We start from the raw sequence: 19,841 nt of genomic DNA on the forward strand, positions 1-19,841 counted from the left end.
AGGGGCATCTCATGGGGCCCCCTACTGACCCCGGGCCCTCGGGCAGTGCCCGAGTTTCCAAATAGTCAGTCCGCCCCTGATCCAGGGAGTAGCTGACCTGGCACAGGGATTCAGGATAGGAGTTTTTTGGGGATTTTGCTGCCCGTTCTGCTTCCCCTTCTTTCCTTAGGGCTTTTAGGATGGAAGCTTCCGGGGTTTGCTGGCATGTGACCACTTATACCAATCAGAATTGCTCTGATCAGTTCTGGAAGCTCTAAAGAAAGAAAGGGAAGAAAAGCAGGGCTTTTCAAATACAGACTGCTACACAGGCTGTGTGGGTAGTGACAGCTAACCACCCAAGGAGGTAAGTACAGCAGGGTAGACACTGATGCAACACCTCCTGCGCTCAGGGACCAAGATCAGTAGAGGGCCAATGGACCAATAATACTAGACTATATGGAAGTTCGTCCAAGACTGATCAAAGGTTGTGCAGCTCCAACACGAAGCTGGGGAAGCTCCATACAAACTGTAGTAGAGAACAAAAACAGAGCGCACCAACCTTATGCATTACCTCAGTAAACAATTCATTGATTTATTGATTTAGGAGATATACAAAAGTAGCAATATAACGAATCATCCGATAGGGAGACACATGCGAATCCCAATGGAAGGGGAGACACTCTGATGAAGAAGGGTCCCCCCCCCTTCGAAACGCGTCAGCGTCACTCTGAGAGTCTCCCCTTCCAATGGGAGTGTACAATCCAAACGCACAAGTTCCTGCGTTAACAATGGCTGTTTGTATAAGTGGGTGCTGCAGCGACCGTTGGCTGGAACCGAACAGAATCAGCAAGGGTGAATGTCACCAGCACACCGAGGATCACCAATATGGGGCCAAACGTTTTAATAAACAATCACATAGTTACAGCTAGGCAACGTTTCGGAGTCTTGTAGGACCCCTTCATCAGGCATATGACCATGCCTGATGAAGGGGTCCTGCGAGACTCCGAAACGTTGCTTTGCTGTAACTATGTGATCATTTATTAAAACCTTTGGACCCATATTGGTGATCCTCAGTGTGCTGGTGACATTCACCCTTCCCTTCCAATGGGATTCGCACATGTCTTCTTATTGGATGATTCGTTTTTGGATTATATATACCTGTTATAGTTCTACTTTTGTGAGTATATCTCCTAAATCAATAAATCAACTAATTGTTTACTGAGGTAAAGGTTGGTGAGCTCTGTTTTTGTTCTCTACTACAGTAAGTACAGCGGGGGGGGAAGGGTGTTAGTTTTCCTTTTCATTTTTTGGTGCTAAGGGGAACTTGCGCTTTAAAGCTGAACTCTGGACACAAAAACTTTCATTTAAACATACAGTATTTCTCAATACCCTGTGGGAGGGGCCCCGCAGGCCACATCCACTACAGGATGACAGCAGAAAATGACAGGAGGGGGTGGAGACAAGACCCATCACCCTGCACAAGGAGAGAGAACAACTGAGAGAGGTCTTTATTACAGGAAGTTGAAGTCTCACACTGGATTGCTGCACAGATCTGGAAGAAATACACAAAGTACATCGAGATTCAAGAATATGCATTACTCTTACAATATTTGCTTATGCTGGCCATACATGGGTTGAAAATCGACCAATTTTTCGTCCGAAAATCGGACCTAAGAATAATCGACCGATTTTCGCTCTGTTAGTGGGTCAATTGCATCGGCTTATTTTCGTGGTCCCTCCCCTTTTCGGTGATAGGGCATGTTGGAAAGTTCAAGAAAAACGACTGATTTTTGACTCAATGATGGTCAAATCGTACGATCATTCTTCCTAAAAGAATATGCGCATGAGCCGTGACCTGGAAGAAACAGACATTTTGGCTGTTATGCAGGCCATACATGGTTCGAATTCCGAACGATTTTTCATCTGAAAATATAAAACATTCGCTCAGTAATCCAATGGTAATCCGAATTATTTCGAAAATCGGCTGACCAAATCATAAAGTTCACCCCATATGACAGGCGAAACTTCTGTTCCTTCCAGGTCACGGCTCATGCGCATATTCTTTTCAGAAAAATGATCGTACGATTTGACCATCATTGAGTCAAAAATCAGTAATTTTTGACGAATTTTCCAACATGCCCGATCACCGAAAAGGGGAGGAACCCCGAAAATCGGCCGGTGCCATTGTCTCACTAACAGAGCGAAAATCGGCCCACCAAGTCATAAAGTTCACCCCATATAACAGGCGAAACATCTGTTCCTTCCAGGTCACGGCTCATGTGCATATTCTTTTTGGATAAATAATCGAACGTTTTGACCATCATTGAGTGGAAAATTGGTAGTTTTTCACAAATTTTCCAACATGCCCGATAACCAAAAAGGGGAGGAACCACGAAAATTGGCTGGTGCCATTGACCGACTAACAGCGAAAATCGGCCAAACAAGTTATAAAGTTCACCCCAGGGGCAGACTGACCATTCGGGCACTAGGGCACTGCCTGAGGGCCCAGGGTCAGTAGGGGGCCCCATGAGATGCTTTTTTGGGTGTGGTTTTCAGTGTGGGTGAGGACAGAGGGGCCCCATGAGTCCCTATTGCCCGGGGGCCCCATGAGTTGTCAGTCCGCCCGTTCACCCCATATAACAGGCGAAACTTCTGTTCCTTCCAGGTCATGGCTCATGTGCATATTCTTTTTGGAAAAATAATCTAACGATTTGACCATCGAGTCAAAAATCGGTCGTTTTTCATGAATTTTCCAACATATCCAATCACCGAAAAGGAAAGGAACCACGAAAATCGCCCTGTGCTATTGACCCACTAACAGAGCGAAAATCGTCTGATTATTCTTCGGTCCGATTTTTGGAGGAAAATCAGTCGAATTTCGACCCATGTATGGCCGGCATTATATGCGGTGAACTTTATGACTTGGTTGGCCAATTTTCAAAATCATTGATGACACCTCGGATTACCGAGCGAACAACGTTTACGATTTTCGGACGAAAAATCATTGGCCATTCGAACCATGTATGGCCCCGGAGTTCAGCTTTAACAACTTTGGTCTGACTTCAGCTAGCATTGAAAATAATCTCAGTTCCTTTTAGGAGCAACAACTGCCTAATATAAGGGATGGATTTGCAGTAGCACCTTTTTTTCTAAGCGTCTAGCAGGAACCATAAGTGTCTGCGGCATATTGTGATTATATCAGGTGAGGGATGGTCGTGAACTCGACAATCCTCAGCAGAGAGTGGATGTCACCGAAAACAGAATGCTTCCACTATCACAGACCAAAATGTTGTTGAAATATTAATAGGATATAGCAGAGCAGACCTGCTGCACAGCACACACCTCCGGTAATGTGATCCACTATGTGAAACCCAGTCACGGTGAACCCTGGCATTGCCGGCAAGAAAATCGAATGAAATTGTAGCTTTCATTGAAATGGACCTTTCAGTAACTTTACAAGTCTGCATGAATACGTTCCTGGTATGTCACAATATACAGCAACCGTATTATATAACACTAGAAAAGTCCCACCTTTTATCACTGAAAAGTCTTCCTTGATCTCAAGTTCAGTAACTTTGCCTAGGCTGGGATGATGTCATCGGTCTACTCAGCGATCAGACTGCAACCTTGTAACCAGGGGCGGACTGACCATTCGAGCACTTGGGAACTGCCCGAGGGCCTGGGTTCAGTAAGGGGCCCCATGAAATGCCTCTCGTACCTTTTATAGGCTTTTTTTGAGTGTGGGCAAGGACACAGGGGCCAACATGATCCCCTATTGCCCAGGGGCCCCATGAGTTGTCAGTCCGCCCCTGCTTGTAACTTTGCACCAAGAAACTGCAGCAGGGCCTGATCTGTGTCAGACATTTGTGAACAAGAACTCTACAGGCACCAAGATTTACATGATAATGTCATCTCTGAGTTGGTATCTTCAGGGAGTAGATGGTGACCCTAGATCACAGGTGTCAAACACAAGGCTCGAGGGCCGAATCTGGCCCTCCAGGCTATTTCATGTGGCCCTCAGACCTCTCCTGCAGCTGTGTCACCCCTTGTCTCAGCAGTCAGCAGAAGAGAGGAGGACAGAACTCCTCCACCAGATCCTACACTTCTCCATGCAGCTGCAGAGAGGCTCATCTCTGCAACCCTCCACCACTGGTCTCAGCAAGTGGGAGCAGAGAGGAGGACAGAACTCTTCCTACAGATCCTGCAGCTGCAGCACACCCTCGTCTCCAACTCCCCTGGTATCAGCATTCAGCAGACACCGGCAGCTGACTATAGCCCTCTCAGGTCCTCCTCCAGACCCTGCACTTTCTGCTTCCCAGCTTCACCCCCAGATACCTCCAGGCAGGTAAAGGAGGTGCACTGTAATGTAAAGGGGGGGGTGTTAGGATGCTCTGGACATCTAGTCTTACAGATACAACCAGCCCTTTGAGGGCAACCATTATGCTGATGTGGCCCGCCGTGAAATTGAGTCTGACACCCCTGCTGATGTCTGCCTAGATGATGTCTGAACAAAGATGGCTCTGTCCTTCTACAGAGAAAAGCAGAAAAAGACATTTCTGTGAGAGAAAAATCTGTGAATGTTACTCTTACACAATACTTATGCATGTAAAAATAGCTGATGCAGTTTAAAGTTGTACTCCAGGTACAGCAACATTCATTAAAATATATCCCTCAATAGCCACAAAGGTTACAATTTTAACCAAATGTCTTTACAAACAAAACAATCTTCCTCCCCGTTGGAGATGCTCATCATCGGGCACCGGCGGGTAATTACCAGATGGGACCCGGTGATTGTCATGCGCAGCCATGAATGACGGCGTGGGTAGGGCGCTCCCCTACCCAGAAATGCAAGATAACGTATATATACGTGATTCTGAGCACAGGTGCCGCCCTGTAGCAGTATATCTGCTATAGGGCAGTCCTTTAGCGGTTAAACTACCTGAGAAAAATGAATTTTACCATTTCTAAATGAATCAGATTGGGATGCTGTTGCTGTATCTAAGCAAAGTCAATTTTAAAAGAAAAAAATCTATAGCCAAACATGCACTGCCAGAGAACGCAGAAAATATACTCCCTGTAATTTAAAGAGTTTGTGTATATTCTGTCTCCCTCAAAGCCCCTAAAAACGGACCCTCACTCCTCTGTATGGTGTTTTCTGAAAAAAAAAAAGTTGGCATTATTATATATCTCACATGGCAGTGCCCAGTTTAGCCATTACCAGAATTAAATAAAAGAATTCACCCCCAGCTAGACGTAAGTTAGGTTTTGCCAAATTTTAAACCTTCCCCGAATTGAGCCCAGGAAGATTTGCTCATCCATATTATCCAATAAGGATCAGACCTACTGTATTCTGACACTTCTTTCCTACATATAAACATCAATGTTTTTTTTTGTAGATAATTACTTAGAACCCCAAACATTATACATTTTTGAAAAGAGGCCTTAGAGAATAAAATGGCGGTTGTTGCAATTTTTTTATATCACACGGTATTTTTTCAGTTGTTTTTCAAACTCAAGTTTTTGGGAAAAAATCCACTTTAATGAATTAAAAAAAAACCAACACAATATATAACCCAATTTTTTTTGTAAAATATAAAAAATGATGTTACGCCGAGTAAATAGATACCTAGCATGTCATGTTTTAAAATTGTGCATGCTGGTGAAATAGCGCCAAACTACGGTACTTAAAAATCTCCCTAGGTGACACTTTAAATATTTTTTACAGGTTACCAGTCTAAAGTTACAGAGGAGGTCTAGTGCAAGAATTATTGTTCTCGATATAACGTTTACGGCGATACGTCACATGTGTGGTGGGAACAACGTTTACATACGTATGCGTTTGCTACTGCGCACAAGTACGGGTCGACGGAGGGGTTAAATTATTATTGATTTTATTACTTTTTTTTATTTTTACACTGTCCCTTTAATTTTCTTGTCTTTTTATAACTTTCATTGCTGTCACAAGAAATGTGAAACATCCCTTGTCTATAAGACCCCACACGTCTCCTGTATAATGCATCAAATAAAAAAAAAACATTGGTCTAATGCAGCAATGGGCAAACTACGGCCCGCGGGCCATATACGGCCCGGCGGACCTTTTAATCCGGCCCGCGGAGCGTGATAAAAAAAAAAAACAGCCAGGGCAGGCAAACATTGGCTGTCAGGATGTGTGTAGGCGGGGCAGCGTGACGAACGTGAGGGGAGCTAGGCTCCTCTCACAGTCCGCCCTGAAGACCGGAACGGCGCGGGAACACGGCGAGAGGAACGCGCGGAGCAAAGGTAAGTAAATTGACACAGGGGGGACTTGGCTTACTACTTGGGGGGGAATAGTACTATGGGGGATGAAATACTATATGAGGGATGAATTAATATGGGGGATGAATTACTATAGGGGGGATGAATTACTATATGGGGGATGAATTACTATATGGGGGATGAATTACTATAGGGGGGATGAATTACTATGGGGGATGAATTACTATGGGGGATGAATTACTATATGGGGGATTAATTACTATGGGGGATGAATTACTATAGGGGGGATGAATTACTATGGGGGATGAATTACTATGGGGGGTGAATTACTATATGGGGGATTAATTACTATGCTTACTATGGGGGAATATTACTATACTTACTATGGATGGCATGGTAGTGGCTGGGCCGGCCAGCAGCTAGTGGGGGGCATAAAAGTTTTGTAAAATAACTCTTTTTATGCTTTTCTACCTTAAATTAATCTAAACATTTAATGTTACAAATTTAATTTAATTTATATTAATTCACACATACACATCATTCATCTACTCTTGGTCCGGCCCCCGGGTCCAATATATGAACCCATTGCGGCCCTCAAGTCAAAAAGTTTGCCCACCCCTGGTCTAATGCTTTCCAAAAAAATAAAATGGCATCGTTTACATCCACCAGAAAGTGCAGGAGGGGGATCACTTCTAAAAGTGATCCAGTGGCTAATCACTTATCAGAAAGAGCAGCGGCTGCTGAACATTTGAATACCAAGGTTATGTTTCCGGCTGAAGCCTGAACCCTGGTATTCCACTTCAAAACTATGATGTACTTTTCCACTTAGGCAGTCTTGACGTGGATAGATTAAATGTAACGTATAATATATTTAGCTTTTGATATTTAAAAAAAAGCAGGAAAGTGTTTCCATTACAAGGACAATCAGAACCAGAGTTTTTTATAATGACAGAATTACTTTCTATAGATAGCAGTGCCTGGATCCTTTATATGGAAGGTCAGGGTAAGAGAGCATTGGAACATCTTCACTGCCACCTAGTGGCTCTCAAGTAGCGCCCTGAAGAAGTGGTTATCAACCATTTTGAGACAAAGGCCAGGTTGTGTCTGCTGATTCCCAGTTTGACCTTGGGTAGTTCCTGACCATGGCTTGCCTCTGCAGATTCCTGGGTTAGACCCTGCCTAGTTCCTGACCATGACTTGTTTCTGTTGATTCCTGGGTTGGACCTTGGCTAGTTCCTGACCATTAATTGTCTCTGCTGATTGCTGGGTTGCACCTTGGCTAGTTCCTGGCCATGGCTTGTCTCTGTTGATTCCCAGTTTGACCTTGGCTAGTTCCTGACCATTACTTGTCTCTGCTGATTCCTGGGGTTGACCTTGGCTAGTTCCTGGCCATGTCTTGTCTCTGTTGATTCCCAGTTCGACCTTGGCTAGTTCCTGACCATGACTTGTCTGCTCATTCTTGAGTTGGACCTTGGCTAGTTCCTGACCATGACTTGTCTGCTCATTCCTGGGTTGGACCTTGGCTAGTTCCTGCCTATTAATTGTCTCTGCTGATTGCTGGGTTGCACCTTGGCTAGTTCCTGGCCATGGCTTGTCTCTGTTGATTCCCAGTTTGACCTTGGCTAGTTCCTGACCATTACTTGTCTCTGCTGATTCCTGGGGTTGACCTTGGCTAGTTCCTGGCCATGTCTTGTCTCTGTTGATTCCCAGTTCGACCTTGGCTAGTTCCTGACCATGACTTGTCTGCTCATTCTTGAGTTGGACCTCAGCTAGTTCCTGGCCATAGCTTGTCTCTGCTTATTCCCAGTTTGACTTTGGCTAGTTCCTGACCATGACTTGTCTCTGCTGATTCCTGAGTTGGACCTTGGCTAGTTCCTGACCATGATTTGTCTCTGCTGATTCCTGGGTTGGACCTTGGCTAGTTCCTGCATATTAATTGTCTCTGCTGATTGCTGGGTTGCACCTTGGCTAGTTCCTGGCCATGGCTTGTCTCTGTTGATTCCCAGTTTGACCTTGGCTAGTTCCTGACCATGGCTTGTCTCTGTTGATTCCCAGTTTGACCATGGCTAGTTCCAAACCATTACTTGTCTCTGCTGATTCCTGGGTTGGACCTTGGCTAGTTCCTGAGCATGACTTGTCTCTGCTGATTCCTGGGTTGGACCTTGGCTAGTTCCTGACCATGACTTGTCTCTGCTGATTCCTGGGTTGGACCTTGGCTAGTTCCTGGCCATGGCTTGTCTCTGGTGATTCCCAGTTTGACCTTGGCTAGTTCCTGACCATGACTTGTCTCTGCTGATTCCTTGGTTGGACCTTGGCTAGTTCCTGACCATGACTTGTCTGCTCATTCTTGGGTTGGACCTTGGCTAGTTCCTGACCATGACTTGTCTCTGCTGACTTCTGGGTTAGACCTTGGCTAGTTCTTGACCATGACTTGTCTCTGTTTATTCCTGGGTTTGACCTTGGCTGACCCCTGACTATGGCTCACCTCTGCCGACCTTCTGGTGTGGCCCTGGCTTGCCTCCTGCCCATGGTTCTACCGATGTACTGGTGTGACCTTGGCAGCCCTGTGGGTGCGATCCCTGAATTCAGACAGTGTATTTCTACCTGAACATTTCTATTGGACCTGATTCTGGGCTGGTCAGGCATATTTTCTGTAAGTATTCTTTGTGATCCATGGGACATGTGGAATGATCTGTATTATTTAGTTATTTACTCTTTGATATCAATAAACGAATTTGGATTACAAAAAAAAAGATGTATTATCCCGCCCCATTGTGTTTAGCTGGTTAGAGGGCGTGGAGGAGGCTGTCATATACCACTGTGTATACATCCGCATGTGTGACTCTATAGTCCAGTGGCTGCTCAGATGCGCTAGGGAGAAAATGTTCAGCATAGAAACTCAGTGAAAACTGAGCATGTGCAGAAACTGACAACACTGCTCATCTGAATCTCCAACTGCATTGGGGACATGATCAAAAGGGGAAGATAAAGAACAGGAGGGTCAACCAGATTTTTTGAAGAATAAAGAAAACGAAACCCATAGTGACTGAGTGAGTATGAACAGTTTGAAACACAGCATTTATAGACAGTTTTTTATAATGTGGGTTTAATGACACCAAGCACACCCCTGTGAGTGAGGCCTAAGAGAGCACTGGAACATCCTTACTGCCACCTAGTGGCTTTCAGGTAATGCCCTTAAAGCGTTATTAAACCCAAAACCAAAAATGTAACATGTTGCAGCTTACCAATCATTAGATGTGGTGGCTGCATCAGTTTTATTTTTTAGACTTTGCTTTCACCTGGTGATCCTGCCAGAAACATACCTTTATTAGAGTGCCCCTATTCTAAATGAAGGAGCACAGGGGGCATATTTGGACAGCAGCATTGTCAGTCTAGGGGAGAGGAATGTTAGATGCACTAGCAGATTTAAATACACTAACAAATTGAAGCTAAACTCAAGCTAACAGTTTATAAGCAGTTACAGTTTTTTTCTTCTTTTGGTATAAAGGTTTTACATAAATAAAAGCTGATCATTGTAATCTGCAGGACAGCGTGTTCTGTTGAAAAACAGCAGATTTACTGGCAGGATCATCAGGTGAAAATAAAGAAAGCCTAAAAAAGAAAAGTAATGCTGCCATCACATCTAAGAATTGGTAAGTTGCAATATAATACATTTTGCTTTTGGGTTTAATACTGCCTTAAGCCACGGTTCTCATCCCTCTCTGAGACTAGGACCTGGTAAATTCTTTCAAAACATTCCAGGCCCCAACAGTAAAAAATAATGCTTATACTCATACAATAAATGTATGAGAATGTAAAACACATATTGAAATACTGGAAGAGGATATGGTTTCTGGAGGGGGCTGTGGGGGCACTATGGGAGGCTGGGGAACACTGTGGGACACTGTTGGAGGTTGGGGACACTGTGGAGACTGAGGTCTCTCTGAGGGTACTGTGGGCTACTATGGAAAGTTGGGGACGCTGTGCAGACTGAGGTCTCTCTGAGGGTACTGTGGGTTACAATGGAAAGTTGGGGACACTGTGCAGACTGAGGTCTCTCTGAGGGTACTGTGGGCTACTATGGAAAGTTGGGGACACTGTGCAGACTGAGGTCTCTCTGAGAGTACTGTGGGCTACTATGGAAAGTTGGGGACACTGTGCAGACTGAGGTCTCTCTGAGGGTACTGTGGGCTACAATGGAAAGTTGGGGACACTGTGGGAATTTACGGGCTATGCAGCTGGCTGGAGGCCCAGGAGAAGGAAGGATGTAGCCTGGCAGTGGACCACGGCCCAGTGGTTAAGAACCACCGCTGTTCTAAAGACGGTAGAGAGTCCACACTACGTAATGTAGATAGCTTAATTTATGCAGATAAGAAAACATTTTTTGCCCTTTTTTATAAACTGTATTGATGTTGGAAAAAATTGCCTAAATCCATGTGCCCACGATATTCTTAGCATAAGAAAGATAATTTTCTCAGTGAGAAATCCAAAAAAAAAAAAAGGGGAAGACTGCTGTGAATAAATCGCCCATCTGACATGACCCTAAGGGAGGTCAAGTAATTATTGTTGACTCCACAAAGAATGCAGAACAGATTGTATTGAACACCAGCATATACACAATGTTCCAACTGAGCGTCTTCTGCATGTATACATGCCTAATATATAATAGAAAACGTTTGCAAGGTCCCTCTTCACCAAGGACGCCTGCTGAGAAGCAGCAACATAACAGGAAAACAAATTAGCCAAGAATAATGCGCGGGTTGGGTAATCGGATGTGATCACCTTGATCAACAATGCAACAGTCTGAGTGAATGACGAGGAGTCAGAGCAACGAATGCTGTTGAACGCAGAGCGTAAATCAAGGTTAAAGTGGTATTTCAGGCAAGAGAATCAATGTCTTTCACGATACAATAAAGTCCTTCGACATTCCAAAGCAGGAGATTATGATACGGTCCTTGCCGAATCCTTGACAACTCTAAATTGTGTCAGTAGTTGAGCAAGTTGAACCAAGCAAATATGGTTGTTCAGAAGTGATTTTATCATTGTTTGACCCAGATAAGACTTTTGTCTGGTTTTATGGTTAATACCAGACCTTATGAGAACCAGCAATGATGACCGCTGTCAGGACAGCATCAGAAGAAGATTTGAATGTGTGCCAATACGTAGAGGGAGAGTAACTTCCAGACAGTTAGGTGTACCGGCGTAAAAACTTAATTCCAATCTTAGTACAAGAAAGTCTAGTTAAGCAACAGAGCTGAGTCAAGAAGTTGCTAGATGGTCTTCAGCTGTTCTCTGTGACTTGAATCCTGAACCTGCTTCTGAGATCTGCTTTTCTGTTGCAGACCGAACTTGACCTGGACTTGTCTCTGCTCTATCTGCCTGCTCTTGACTTGGGCAAGTTCCTAACCAACTTGTCCCTGCTGATTTCCCGTTAGACTTCGGCTAGTTCCAGACCTCGGATTGTCTCTGTTGATTCCCAGTTTGACCTTGGCTAGTTCCTGACCATGAATTGTCTGCTCATTCCTGGGTTGGACCTTGACTAGTTCCTGGCCATGGCTTGTCTCTGTTGATTCCCAGTTTGACCTTAGCTAGTTCCTGACCATGACTTGTCTCTGCTGATTCCTGGGTTGGACTTTGGCTAGTTCCTTACCATGACTTGTCTGCTCATTCCTCGGTTAGACCTTGGCTAGTTCCTGACCTTAACTCGTTTCTGCTGATTCCAGGTTTGATCTCAGCTATCTCCTGACCACAGCTTGTCTCTGCTAATTCCTAGTTTGACCTCAGCTAGTTCCTTATCAAAATTTGTCTCTGCTAATTCACTTCCTCCTGGCCACAGCTTGTCTCTGCTGATTTCCAGTTTGACCTTGGCTAGTTCCTGACCACAACATGTCTCTGCTGATTCCTGAAGCCAGGTGCACACACATTTTCGCTCATTGTCTCCAATAATCAGTCTAGGGGTTGTTGTTTTTTGTTTTATTATTGGAGAACTTGGATAGGGATGGGAAATTTGGTAGGATACTCCTGGAATAGAACTAATTACAGATGGGGACAGAACTTCTTTAGGTAGCAGCCTTGAGCAAAGCCCCAATGTTAAGAAGGGGTTAAATGAACAGTTGGCATCCCCTTCAGACCCACGCTGACTATGAACCAGAGTACCAGAGTCACTTTCTCTTACTTCAGGCCCTCAGGTGGTCCAGATAAGGCCACATGGCAGCAGGTGCCAGGTGAGGCAAGCTTGCTCCAGCCGGGCTTGGTGCAATCCTCTCCAGGGAAAGACCCTGAACCTACTTGCTCACAGAACATAACTAACGCTCCCAGCATGCAATGGGTACATGCTCTCTTGTAATTGGCTAGGGCTGTATCCATATCCATGCTGCTCAATTGCCTAGCTCATGCCTATGTCATGGAAGGCTCTACTAGCTTCCTGCAGAAACGCACTACAGTCCATTTAACATGGTTTCCTATGGGACACGTTCACATCGATGCTTTTTTGAGCAGATGCATTTTTGGAAAGGGTCAGGGACTTTTTTAAACACAAAAAGCAGCATTTTTGCTACAATAGAGTTCAATGGAGATGCTGTTGAAAGTGTTTTTGCTGCGTTTTGTGTTTTTTATTCTGCCAGCAATAAAAACATTTCCCCTTTAACAAAAAAAAGCTGAAAAAACCCAAAATGCAGCAAATACTTGTGTGTAAAAAAGGCAAAGCAAAATACAAAAAGCATTGCAAAAATGGATCAAAAGCAGACTGGGTTGGTGTAAACCAGGCCTAACTCTTCCCCCAAACTGCCTAAAAAAAGTTTTGACTGGAATTAGATCTAATTTATTTACATTTTAATTCCTGTGCCTCCTAATCTGAGTTGAAAGAAAATGTTACATGTCTTTTTTTAGCTTGATTTCAGTATTTTGATGTATTAGCCATCTTTCATGTTTAAATGTCATCCTTCATTTCAGATTTTCCTGGTGCATTCCCTTACGAGTGCAATAAAAAGAAGAGGAGACCTCCTGGAAAATAATACCAGCGATCTCTAATCTCTGAACATCACATATACGCAGCTCAGGGGACTACAAGTAAAATAAATGAAAGTGGACCTGTCATCAGATATATTTATAACTTTAGTGCATGTATGCGAATGAATGTGTTATGACTTGCTACAAAGTTAAAATGTTAGTCTTTTCGGACCAGTGTGCTGTACTTTTCTGTTTTTGAAACTGAAAATTTGAATCTCTATGTAATTGGACCGCACCTGGATCAGTGTCTTTTCTGCTGGCATCCACTCGTGTGTCTTATTTTTGTATACGTTTGTACTTTAATCAGTTGCTGCCTGGCCTATAGCCAGATGGCGACCGGGTGAACAGCTCGTCCCTCCGGGTGGACACCATATGGCATCCTTTCCGGAACGCGCATTGCGCATGCCCGCAGGGCCGCACCTCTGTGCAATCTGTCACCAGCCGTGTACCTCAGACACGACCGATGACAGATCTGTGTACCGGCCCCATTGCCAGTACCATGTGACCTGCTGTGACCAATCACAGCAGGTCACATGACAGTTGTATACAATGGATAGTTTCCTTTCATGCCATCCATTGTACACAAGTGTGTCTAGCTGTGAATGGTCACAGCGATCACATGCACAAGCTGGGCCAATCACAGCCCAGCTGTGTCGTGTGATTAGCCGTGGCCAAATCACAGCTAAGCACAAAAAAAAACCACCCTGAATGAATCAATTTCATTCAGGTAAATGCTTGCTTATAGCAAAGTAATTCTTTGATATAAGCAAACTGTGTAAAAAAAAAAAATACTGATCACTTCCCCAAAGTAGTACAATGTTACTATGGTAACATTATACTACTTTGGTCATAGTGCAATATGAAAAAAAATCTTAAAAGAAGAGAAAAAATGTAATTAAAAAATTAAAAATAATAAAAAATTGCAAAAAATTTTCAGTTATTTTTTTTTCGTACTGTCACCAGTCAGTGTCCCTGATCACCACCATGCCAGTTATATGATGACACTGTCTTGCACTGGTGACAGTATGTAAAAAAAAAACAATTTTTTAAATTTCTTCATTTTCCGAAAAATGACAAAAAAATGACAACTTAAAAAAACTCGCCATTCCTCTTATGAAGTACGTCGGATTGTCTACTTTCCAAAAAGGGGTCATTTGGGGGATATCTGTACTGTTCTGACATTCTTGGACCTCAAGAAATTAGATTGTCTTTCAGTACTTCAGGATTGATCAATATTCAGATCTATACCATAGTTTGTGAACTCTATAACTTTCCTGCAGACTAAATAATAAATACTAATTTGGGTTATTTTCACCAAAGACATGTAGCAGAATACATCTCGGCCTAAATTTATGAAAAACAATTATTTATTTGCAAACTTTTATAACAGAAACAATTTTTGGTCTTTTTTTGTTAATTTAACAAAAAATAAAAACTCCAGCGGTGATTAAATACCACCAAAAGAAATCTCTAGTTGTGTGAAGAAAATGATAAAATTTTAGTTTGTGTACAGTGTTGTATGACCGCGCAATTGTCATTCAAAATGTGAGAGCGCTGAAACCTGCAAATTGGCCTGCGCAGGAAGGGGGTAAAAGTGCCCGGTATGGAAATGGTTAAAAAATCTGCTTAAATAAAGAATTTTAAAAAAAAATGTTACAGTCTGATCACTGGAGGAGAGGAGACTGAGGAAATGCTTCTGCTTGCCTGCAGCAAACTGATGGCACCTTCTCAGCCTAGGCAAAGTCACTGAACTTCAGCTCATGGATAATATTTTATTAATAACAAGTGGACATTTCTAGAAAAAAATATATGTTAAAAAAAAATATATGTATATATGACAGGTCAGGGGTTTATTCATGCAGACTCGTCAGGGGGCCCCCCGGCAATAGGGGATCATGGGGCCCCTGTATCCTTGCCCAAACTCCAAAAAGACTATTAAAAAGGTACCAGGGGCATCTCATGGGGCCCCCTACTGACCCCGGACCCTTGGGCAGTGCCCGAGTTTCCAAATGGTCAGTCTGCCCCTGATGCAGAGCCATACAAAGCAGTGTGCAGGAGCTAACAGGAGAGAGATCTATATTGTTTACATACAGGTCTCTCCCCGTCAGTAATACTTGAAGATCGCAGGGTGTCAGCGGGAAATCAGTGTTTGGGACCTGGTGACTAACAGCCAAGGCCTTGCCCAAACTCAAAAAAGACTATGAAAAAGGTACCAGGGGCATCTCATGGGGCCCCCTACTGACCCCGGGCTCTCGGGCAGTGCCCGAGTTTCCCAATGGTCAGTCCGCCCCTGAGACTCGTAAAGTAAAGTTAACAAAAGATCCACTTCTTTAGAATGTATGCTATTGCCAGGGGAGGACTGACCATTGGGGAACTCTGGCACTGCCCGAGGGCCCGGGTTCAGAAGGGGGCCCCATGAGATGTCCCTGGTACCTTTCATAGGCTTTTTTGGGTGTGGTTTGAGTGTGGGTGAGGACACAGGGGCCCCATGATCCCCTATTGCCCAGGGGCCCCATGAGTTGCCAGTCCGCCCCTGGCTATTGCTGACCTTTGCTTCTGAAAATATTAGTGGCTGTTGAGCTGATGCTTTAGTTTCAGTACATTTGCTCCGGTAAGAAAATGATGAATTATATCCAATTAACTTTTGCTGCATGTTTGTTTTGGGTCAGTAATCTCAGAAGTTAGGAAACCAGACACAGCCAGTAGACTAGCATTTACAGGAGGAGAGCATGCTCATGTGAACAAAAAAATGGGCATGCTCACGTGATCCTTTGGTGTGTTATATGGCAAAACGAGGGTGACAACACTTCTCAGAATCTGCAGTTCTGCCCCAAGTGCTGTTTGGGCAATTGGGGAACCTGTAACTCAGTCCTTCAAAATGAAATCCAAAAATCCTAAACTGACATGCATGTAAAGCATCATTTTGCATATTTATGGACTACATTTATTTTTTTTTCTTAGGATCTAAAAAATGTTTCTAGTGATCTACCCTTTGAAATCATGGTAATAGTGCTCCCCCATTGTATGGGAACCTAAAAGAAAAAAATTCAGCTGAGGTTCTACTTCCTTAGTCACCGATCCTCCTGCATACTGCTGACTGGCCAATGAAGGAGCAGCAGCCCATGGAGAAAGTCCACTTCTGCTCCCCCCCCCTTCCACACTGGGATGTAGGGGGATGCAGGGGTGGACTGTGACAACCCCCCCCCCTATTTTAGTTGTGTCCCCAAGTCTCTAAGAATACGTCCACTGATCAATGAGGCACTCTGATGGGGACAATGGATGGAAGGGGGGACTCTGATAAGGACAGTTGATATAAGGGGTGCTCTGATGGGGACAGTTGATGTAAGGATGATTTAATGGGGACAATTGATTTAAGGGGGACTCTGATGGAGACAACTGATATAAGGGGGACAACTAATATATGGGGGACTCTGATGGGGACAGTTGATATAAGGGGGACTCTAATAACGACAGTTGATGTAAGGGGGACTTGGATGGGGACAATTGACTTAAGGGGGGACTATGATGGGGACAGTTGATATAAGAGGGGACCTTTATGGGGACAGTTGATGTAAGGGGGGACTCTGATGGGGACAGTTGATGTAAGGGGGACTTGGATGGGGACAATTGACTTAAGGGGGGACTATGATGGGGACAATTGATATAAGGGGGGACCTTTATGGGGACAGTTGATGTAAGGGGGACTCTGATGGAGACAACTGATGTAAGGGGGACTCTGATGGGACAGCTGATGTAAGGGAGACTCTGATGGGGAAAGTTGATGTAAGGGGGACTCTAATAAGGAAAGTTGATGTAAGGACTGACTCTGATGGGGGACAGTTGATGTAAGGGAGATCTAATGGGGACAGTTGATGTAAGGGAGACTCTGATGGAGACAACTGATGTAAGGGGGACTCTGATAGGTCAGATGATGTAAGGGAAACTCTGATGGGGACAACTGATGTAAGAGAGATCTAATGGGGACAATTGAAGGGGGACTCTGATGTAGACAACTGATGTAGGGGGAATTCTGATGGGGCAGCTGATGTAAGGGAGACTCTGATGGGAAAATTTGATGTAAGGGGGACTCTGATGGGACAATTGATGTAAGAGAAGACCCTGGTGGGGACAGCTGATGTAAGGGGGGCTCTGATAGGGACAGTTAATGTAAGGGGGCACTCTGATGGGGACACCTGATGTACTGGGGACTCTGATGGGGCAGCTGAGGTAAAGGGGACTCTGATGGGGAAAGTTGATGAAACAGGGATTCTAAAAAGAACAGTTGATGTAAGGGGGACTCTGATGGGGACAGTTGATGTAAGGGAGATCTAATGGGGACAATTGATGTAAGGGGGGCTGTAATGGAGACAACTGATGTAAGGGAGACTCTGATGGGGAAAGTTGATGTAAGGAGTGTAACAGCGTATACCCAGAGATGGACGCGGTTCAACCATTTTGGCTTCAACCTCCATCTTGGAAAAGGGATTAACCATCCTGACAAATATATTTCTCCCTCATTCTTCCCCCCTTTTCCTCTCTGAGAGGCCCAGCGTGTGTGTGAGTTAGGAATGTCACAGGGGGGTCACAGGAGCTATAAAGCCCCCCAAGGGAGCCGGGGCCTCCCTGTCTAAAGAACCTGCAAATTGTAACACCTTGGAAGAGATAAGGCAAGCTTTCTCAGGAGTTGAAAGAGATTCCAACCTAATAAACCTAACTCAGTGTAGGTGACAGAATCAGATCACCTTTGTTAAAATCCGTTTTTCCCCTATGTCTCATATCTTGGAATATGAGAGACTTACATAAAAACCGGGCATATAGTCAGATTGGCCATGAGAAGGCGAACAGTTTGATAGGTCACTTGCGTTGTCTCGAATACATAGGAAAACAGAAAAGTAGATCTCGTGAACCATACAGTGTATAATTTCATAATTCATATCTAATCAATCCTCAGACGTGTCTGCATAATAATCTACCCGTGGGTGGAATGTCACTTGTGCAGCTGGAAAGTTATGGTCCAAAATATGAGTTACGGGAGATTTTGGTTCTAGTTGAGGTATCCACCCATACCTACACGCCCTAAACGGGGCATTGGGCCTTGACTTCAGAGACACCCCCTGCTGGGGACAACAAAATAGGCTGTCAGGCCTAAGAGTGTGAGTTGAAGATGCCTCCCACTTCAATACCACCTGGGGAGATCCGTGCCCTTTTGCTCTGAAACTTGGATCTGCTAACCCAGGACCTTGGCAAGTACCTTAACCCTTTCACCTCTCTCTGATATCTCTTTGCTGTTAGTCTCTGTATATTTATATATATATCTTAGTTACATCTTTTTCTGTAAATATTTGTATTGCACCCGTTTGACCTTTTAGTAATAAATCTTTCCTTCTGAAAGTGTTGAACTGTTTCTATAGCGCTTTATTGCAATTTATGAATTCCTGCCTCTAAAGAGAACGCTACTGTGTTTGTTTAACTCTCTGCATAATCGGCCTGCAGTGACCATATTATGCAGGCGATTATCTCAACCATTAAGGTGTTTTAGCTAATATTGGCGAGTTTCCTCTTTCTGGAGGTGGTGGCAGTGTGAAGGGTTAATTGCGTAATTAACCTGACCCAGTAACAATCGCTCAGGCTGCCGGTACATCGATTGTGGTCCAATTAGCTGGAAAATCGTTGTGCAGGGTGCAGCTGGGTGTGGCATTGTTACGCACGTAACATCGCGGTTTTAGATCGACTAGTCCTTCAGTCACAAGTTTGGTGAGAAGGGCTGGGCTCTGATGCCGCGATCGTGACAAGGAGGGCTCTAATAAGGACAGTTGATGTAAGGGGGACTCTGATGAGGACAATTGATGTAAGAGGGGACCCTGCTGGGGACAGCTGATGTAAGGGGACCTCTGACGGGGACAGTTAATTTAAGGGGGCACTCTGATGGGGACACTTGATATAAAGAGGGACTCTAATGTGGACCCTTGATGAAGGGAGGACTCTGATAGGGACACTTGATATAAGGAGGTACAGGTTCTATTTATTCATCTTAATCTAATGACAGCCTAACACACACTAGCATTCCCTCTTCACTCCTGCACTGTCTCTTCCCTACCTATCACATGTTATTTCTGGGTTGTGACACATGGCACAGAATTGCACTGGGAATAGTGAACAGGGAATAGTGGTTCCCTGCACTGCATTGTATAGCATCCCATGAGAAAAAAGAGTCGGGTCCAATTTTTAGCACGTTAGGATGCATTGGCAGCCCATTCATTTCAATCGTTACCATTAGCGCAATATAAATTAAAACCCAACATAATGAGGGTTTGCCCGCCACTAAAAAGTAAATTGGTCTTAAAAGCTCTTTCATCGAGCTGATTGCATTTCAATGACAAAAGCCCAAGAAAAAAAAAACAGCTTTCGCTATGAATATTGATCATTTTGAGTCCCCATTCTCTAGTTTGTCAGATTGGAAATAACACAAATAGACACAAATTGACTGAAATGATAGTAGGACAAACAACGTAAATGACGAGCCAATCTATACCCTGTATTAAGTTTACAGAGAAGGAGCAAACAAAAAGCAAAAAAAGCAAAGGCAATCATTTTGGAAT

This window comes from Staurois parvus, unplaced genomic scaffold (genome assembly GCF_062004578.1).
Source record: "Staurois parvus isolate SC_StPar_1 unplaced genomic scaffold, SC_StPar_1.0 ptg000574l, whole genome shotgun sequence".
NCBI classification, from domain to species: domain Eukaryota; kingdom Metazoa; phylum Chordata; class Amphibia; order Anura; family Ranidae; genus Staurois; species Staurois parvus.